The 7,727-nt window shown below is 39.7% G+C and overlaps 1 protein-coding gene across 1 annotated transcript in view; it reads right to left on the reverse strand.

Moving 5' to 3' along the window:
• LOC145437905 (uncharacterized) overlaps positions 1 to 7,727 on the reverse strand; it is a 109,856-nt gene that overhangs the window by 79,533 nt on the left and 22,596 nt on the right. The gene's annotated exons all lie outside the window — the stretch shown is intronic.

A 7,727-nucleotide genomic window follows, 5' to 3' on the forward strand; every position in this document is an offset into this window, starting at 1 on the left:
ATTATCACTTGCTCGGAAACTGTTAGATTGCATTCGATGAACAACATTAGGGTGCGAAAACTTCTGGCCCCAGTAAATTTGGTCAAGATTGAAGGTAAGATTGGGATAACATCTAAACAAATGCAGGATCAAGTTTGACGAAGCCTTGGTTGAAAACTTGAATTTCTTTTTACAATTGTTGCAGCAAGCTTCGGTACTGATCATAGATTTAAAAATCAAGCTCTGACCGTGGTGTAGGAAATGGTTCAGCACAGGTTTCAGAGCAGTTTATTTGTTGTTCAGTCATTTTTGAAATTTAAGATCTAGTTTAACCCACTGATTCTTTTACTTTTTAGACACGCCGCCCTTTATTACAGTGCAATATTTCGTGCCCCACTTATCGTCATATCACACAATGAAACCAGAATGTTAGCAATCCTGACAGATAGTTTGATGGTATGGAAGGTTATGACTGTTGATGAGAGAATTCTCCATTATTAAATTCGGACTATACACAGAGCAATAGCTATGAAATAGAGATGATTCGGGCCAAGCGCGGAAAAAAAATTCAGTTTAGTGGAGCTTCGCGCCCCCCTTCAGATGCATCCACGCCGCCCAAGGGGGGCACGCCCCCCAGTTTGAGAACCACTAGTTTAGCCTGTAATTTATTCACAAAGTTTTCTGTTGCTAATGAAGTATGGGAAACAGTTTAGCATGGCTGAATTATCTACTTATAACGTGGCACGCATAGAACACCGATGTAAATAGGCTAATTATTAAAGGTGGCGACTGTTTACTAAGGTCTTAAGGCAGGGATGGGAAAACTACTGCCCACGGGCCGGGTTATTTATATTTTATCTACACATAGTAGAAGAGTGTTTGAAGCGAACATGGTTATGATGCTGTCAGCATTTTGTGTCCTAGAACTGAACCGAAAGCGGAATTAGTAAATCTATGAACAGACCAATATTGCGTTTTGCTTTATAATCCCAATTTTATATAGTGCGGCCCGCGAATGGATTCAGATGTTGAATGCGGCCCGCGAGCTCAAAAGTTTGCCAACCCCTGCCTTAAGGCCTTGCGGCCCCTCGTCGTCATCCTGGGTCCTACCGGATTTTCACTGGAGTGACGAATAAATGATTTGATTGATTGATTATTTTATGTTGTGATTGTCAGGTTTCCATAACAATGAAATTGAAATTGTAATTAAGCAAAATTTTCATCAAATTACAATTACACAAAATAGTAATACTTCAATTACAATTACAATTACATGAAAAAATGTAATAATTACATTCAGCTCAATTACAAATTACAATTGATTCAACTCTGGTGGTAGCCTTAATATAAATGACCGATAGAGAGAGATAGTGTAATGGTGACGCGACAGCCTTTCTTAATCGGTTGGTAGGTCGTGGGTTTGGTGGCCGTAGCTGTCCTGCTAGGCCAGTGGTTCCCAACCTGTGGTACGCGTACCACTAGTGGTACGCGAAGGTCTTCCAGGTGGTACGCGAGTAGATTCTGTGTTTTTTTTTCGAAGTTATTAGTTCAGGTGGGTTTGATTTTGAATTTTTTGAAGTTTTTTGACTAGTGGTGAAGAAACAATTCCATGCATCTCATCAACCCGGGCTGATAATGCCTAGTTTAATAGAATTAGGTATTAGTTGGGTTATTTTTTTTTTACAAAATTGTGCTTTAAGTCAAAAAATTGTCAGAATTGTTTACAAAGTCAAAAGATTTTTAACCCCTTAATTTCGTTTGTATCGTAGATTTGATATTTTAAAGCTTGAAGCCTACTTTATAGGCCTACCGTTGTAGGCGGTCCATTGTCTGCTCATCGTGGATCATAAATTGTCAAACGAAACGAATAGGTTGACAATTGACATGGTGTTATTCTCAACGTACCGTAATATCCTAATCGAAGCAAGACTGCTTGGGCATTGCATAGATATTTAATCAAGAAGCGCATGATGAATAATTGTGATATATGACACAACATGGTGGGTCACCAGCAGTGTACGCACAGTATGAGTGTTGTCAACCAACAACTACTGCTGTTAAATGGTAGGCTATTTCTCCATTCTTTGCAAGCTACTTAGTAAAGACAGACAATTTCTACCCGAGAATATAAGAAAGTATCTTTCGTTGTACCACAACAAATTTTAATTAACTCCCCCATAATACGTGGTGTAGCTACTGGGCCAGATATCGGTAAAATAAAGTTTTTTCATGTCAAAATTTGTCAGTTTTAAGTCAAAATTTAACTCTTAAGGCTTTTTCAGGCCATACTGCTTCGTAAAGACGGACAGGACAGTCTTTACCAAAATTGAATATAAGTAATGCAATTTTAGCATTTTGTGCGAAAACACCTAATTTGCGTAGATGAAGTCAAAATTTGGTCAAAATTAAGTCTTTTAGGTCAAAATCCTCCAATTTTTAGGTAAAATTCGGCCTACACCCTACATAGGTCAATAACGCGATTATGACGTCATAAATAGTGAAAACATTTTTGCCGCCTACGTCGTGCGTAAATTATGAAGGTGGTACGCGAGCACTGCATAAAACCTCGAAGTGGTACGCGGATGGAAAAAGGTTGGGAACCACTGTGCTAGGCGCTCAGAATCCACTGGATAGCCTGAAGGAGATACAACGGGGGCAGACTATAGGTGACCTTACTGTCGTATCACATCTGCGTCGTCAAAGCATCTAAATGGTGCAGTAGAAGAAGAATATCATCTCTCTCTCTCTCTTTCACTCCCCCTTATGCGGCAAAGCTCATACGTGCACGGCTTTTTGACGTAATATACTATTGCTTCATTGCACAGCGATTCATAATCTGTTCCACTCAACTAATGTTCAACATATTGGTTTCGCTAGATACTTATGATCAATAGCTATTCAAAAAGGACAAATGTATCTGATTACTACGTGTCAACGGGAGATATAACTTTTTATTTGATGTGCGTTAATTCATCCACCACATATTGTATTTTACGTTTTTTCTATATTCAATCTGCATTTTGAACAGGTTATATGAGTATATAGTGCTTTATATATACATTGGCGCGTCGAAATTGATGACAGTTAGCAATTCAAAGTAGCTGTAACAGCCTACGACGACTAGGACGCAAGATATCTGAGATTAAGTTAGGCATGTTGGTGAAAAAATCACCAGTTATCATGTATGAAACACCCGCGGGCAATTTATAACTGACTTGGTTACATTATATTCTGTCCGTCAAGAAACCTCGATGGTCTCTTAACATACTACAAAACAAAAGGACAATATGCGCATCCAAATCAAACAATACATTGACACCATGTTACAAGGAACCATAGTGAGCTAACATGGTACATTGGAGATATCGGTTATACAGCATATATCCATACGATACTATGATAAGCGATTACGCAAAACACAAAGCACAGGAATCTACGATTTTAGAGGAAGCGAGACGTGAGATGGGTAAAATGGAGTTGAGGCAGCTCCGTTGAATTAAAACATGATGTGATCCGCCACGTCAGCAAGATGATCATGATCACGCATTGAAAGTGCAAGAGATAAGCTTCATAGTTCAGGTTTGCTTGAAATCAAAGCATTGTCACAACAGTATATGATTGAGTAGCAGAAGACAATGTAGTAAGATAAGTAAGATATATTCCTACGCACTATCGGTTGAAATATTGTCGTTGTCGAACAGGAGTACAATTCCACTGATATTCAGTTTATAGATCACCGATTTCCAAAATATTTTACTACCATTTGAAGTTTTCGCACAGTGTTCGCACAACATCTACTTTTTATCGGACTAGAACAGGGTCTTAAGCTCACAATTGGTGAATTGCAGTAAGGCCTAAGATTACAATATCAACAAGTCGAGTTCTGAAACGATTTTTGTACCGCCCACAATACATGAAGGGGTCCATGAAGAAAAAAGTTCATGAACCCCTGATCTAAACCAAACGAATAGCCCATTAACTACTTAATCAGTGCTCTTCAACCTTTTGCGTCGTGGTACACCGTTTCACCGTAGACACCTGACGACGTAATACACCGATTCCGTAGTAAGCCGCATTTCATTTACATGCATAGCCTCATTCCAGCAGAGAGTCGTCATATGTCTCATCTGGCCGACAAATACTCATGTGAGATTGGCTCTACTGTAAGAACTTTGCGCCGCGGAGAGCCATTGTGGTATATCCTGTGCCATCACGGATTTCCTAAAATATAACTTGCGCATGAAAGTTTCTAATTGTAGAAACAGAACATCCCGACAGCGTTACTATATATTAAACGAAATCTCGACTATAAATGTCAGTAGAATATGCCGAGAACAGCTCCAATCGCGCGAAGTCTGAAAAATTATTTCATTCTCTCGAATGAATTTTGTCGACGATGTTGGTAGTGTCACATACTAGTGACATCTGTCTCAAAGATTTTGGAACCAATTCGCAAATTCAAATTGCATATATTGACGTCTGCCAATACACACTAGTTTAATTTGTGAATTACAATGATAGATTAGATTATTCTACACATACGAACAGATGACAATAGTAGTAAAATGTGAGAATGGAGGATTACGGGGTTTTGAAACAGCTATAGCTAACTTGAAACGTTCTGTGAGAGGTGAATTTCAATCGCGTCAGATATACAATGACTATGGGCATATCCACTAGACACGGAAGATATAAGTCTTGGCAACCCGCTGACTATAGGCGGTGGTTCTAAACAGGTGGTCCGCGAAACCTCGAAATTTGCAAAGAATGTGATAACTTAATTTCTTTTTTATTAGAGAAATCACAAACCAATTTCGCTTCATAACTGCTAAACCTTCAGGACACAGCTAAATAGAATGGCCATCTGAGATGAAATATTCGACTGTGCAAACTACTTTTAATCGTCAAATTACCAATAGCCTACTGATACAAACATGTTTATATTCCAGAATAACTTCAAGATGAGTTGCTACATTGAAATGACTATTCTAGACGTTATATTGGTGTCATGTGTGTTGAGATCATACCCAAAGGTGTGCTCGAAAGCGTTATGCATTAATGTTACAGCAACAACCACCTATATTTTTGAAAATTAATGAATTTCCGGCACTCGTTCATAGTAAATCGACGGCGCAGATATTCGGGACACGGCAGTGTATTTCAAGAAATGCAGCCACAGAATTCGCTTTGAAATATTACACGTCTTTTCTACGTAAATAGTATGATATTGATTTCATGAACGTTCCTTTTGTTGCTGTTTATCACCATATCCTACAGTTTACATTTGCCCAAGACAGATTATGGTTACACGGTAATGTAAAGTTAAATTTGAATTAAAGCTAGGGGGGTCCACGGGTGTCCGAGAAGACAAAAAGGCTGTGAACTAGTGATTATGCAGTATAAAGGGAATTCTAGTGGTTTCGTCTCTAAAGCTTGCATGCACCCTCTGGAAATATAGACCCTACATTGTATGTGGTGAGGACATGTTTTGAAATTCTAAACAGTTATAAGTTTCGAAAGCTCCTGCTGATGAATGCAATTTTTCTATTCATCAATTTAAGCTGTAGTTCATGCAATATCTCGTCGAACGCCAAATGTACAGGCAGTGGACGCGGTCTGTAATTGGCACAGGCATGTGAACAAGTGGCTGGTAATCTTACCTCATAACCTATTGGTACAATTAGGCCAGTGGGTCCTGAACAGGGGTCGACGGACCCCTTGGGGGAACGGAGCACAAGTGTGCAAACATACGATATTTAATTACGCATATTATGTAGCAATGTAACATAAAATGGAATAATATTGACCTTATTTTTTCAACTAGAAATTTTCTTCATGCTTCGAGCGATTCCCTTTAAAGAGCGTTCATACTTTAAATTTTGGTATGTCATTCCTTCGTCATTTGCAGATATGATTTAGACTTTTTCGCCATTACGAGAGAATGGTCCCTTGACGCCGTTAGGGTGCTTTAGTCAAGGGGTATGGAATCTGCCGGTGCGGGACTATCGCACTTCCATAATTTGGCACTGGCCGTAACATCCACCCCATAACACGCCAATACCTGTCACATTTCGATGCACCGGCGATTTGTGTTTTGACCCAAAAATCACAGCACAGTAAACATACGATACTAATATATCCAGTGGCTGAAATGACTGCTGTCCCTGAAATCAAAATAAGTTTTGTTGAAAACGGTATGGGGGACCAAGTCCAGCTTCCGGGGTCGACTTGACAAATTGCTGTTTCGATCCTGGACAGGTCAAGGGGTACGAGCGTTAAAAAGTTTAAGAAACACAGCATTAGATTGAGAAGCGAAGGTCGGCAAAGTATCAGAATCAAATTTTGGCCAGGGGATCGTTATCAATGCAGTATCAGAGCATATTGGGAATTATCGTTCAAACACTAGTTCTCGTTTCATACATCGCAACCTTTTGTGGTATATCTCCATATAACGTGGTGTATATGACTCGGCTAGTAATAGTAATATTATTTACCACGAAGTTTACTTTGCATGATATGCATCATACTCTATAGCAGTGGTTCCCAAACGGTGGGGAATTTCCCACAGGTGGGGAACTCAGTGGCTTTTGGTGGGGAATAAACGCATTTGTTCAAAATTATATACAGCATTTTCTACATATTCACCGAGACATATGCGCAATTACCGTTACCAGTTATGTATCGAAAATTAGATTGCGTGTTGTTCACAAAATCTCATTTCTAACTCCGGATGGTCAATGATGACGTCACAAGCGCATCCAGCACGACTAGTTCGACGTGAAACAACGCTTTCGCGAAATTTTGAGCGTTACTGGTATCCGTTCACGATACGTTTTATGTTGCAGTTATGGGCGATTGTTTTGCGTACTGGTGTGGTTGTGTGTGTCTTGTGTAGTCAAGCCAGCAAATAGCTGCTCTGTGATGACAAAAGCGCTGGGTAGTGGGGAACAGGAACCTAACTGCCGCGCCCCAAACCCTCCAATGGGGGGGGGGCGAGCTCGGAAGGGTCCAAATATATTTGGTGAATTAACATAAATTAAAGTATTTTTATAAAATTTATGCCACTTTTTCAAAAAATTTTCGCGCTTGGTGCGCGATTTAATGTTGCCAAATATCTAATTATTGGGTAGCCTTCCTTCACGAAAATACGTACAATTTATAGAAATGGAGAATTCGGCGTCGGCCATTACTGCGCCACGACGCACCAAGGCATATGAAGTGATAGGCCATGTAACATGCAACTCCGAGAAGTGTGCCCGAACGATCAACAGCGAGAAGACCTTGGCCGAGAAGGAATGCCCTTTTGGTGACCCAAAACTTCGATATATACACAATACATATATGTTTAATTGGCTGAGTGGCTGGCGCCGAATGTTCCTGTCCGGGCGATCTTAGCCCCACAAAGACAAATGCCATTCCGCAGGGTAAAATTATTTGCCAGTAAAGCAATACCAATTTGAAATCGTGTGTTTCCTTTTAGTTGTGGCGATTTCCATATCTTTTGACATAGCAGATATAGGAGGTCACGAAATAGCATAATGTAACGAAGTTAATATAACAACGGGTCCACCCGAAGATGTTCAATTCTTATTTCGGGGACTTGCCTTTTCCAACACACCTCACTCAGCTCTACCGGAAAATATGATTACGAGAGCAGAGAGGGGATAAAAAATTGATAGCAAAATAGATGCAATTCCCGAACATATTGGCCGATTCAAACACGAATTATATAAATTTTTCGTGCTTCG

The sequence above is a fragment of the Botryllus schlosseri genome, chromosome 4, assembly GCF_051294905.1.
Source record: "Botryllus schlosseri isolate E-star chromosome 4, Bs_hap1, whole genome shotgun sequence".
Classification (NCBI taxonomy): domain Eukaryota; kingdom Metazoa; phylum Chordata; class Ascidiacea; order Stolidobranchia; family Styelidae; genus Botryllus; species Botryllus schlosseri.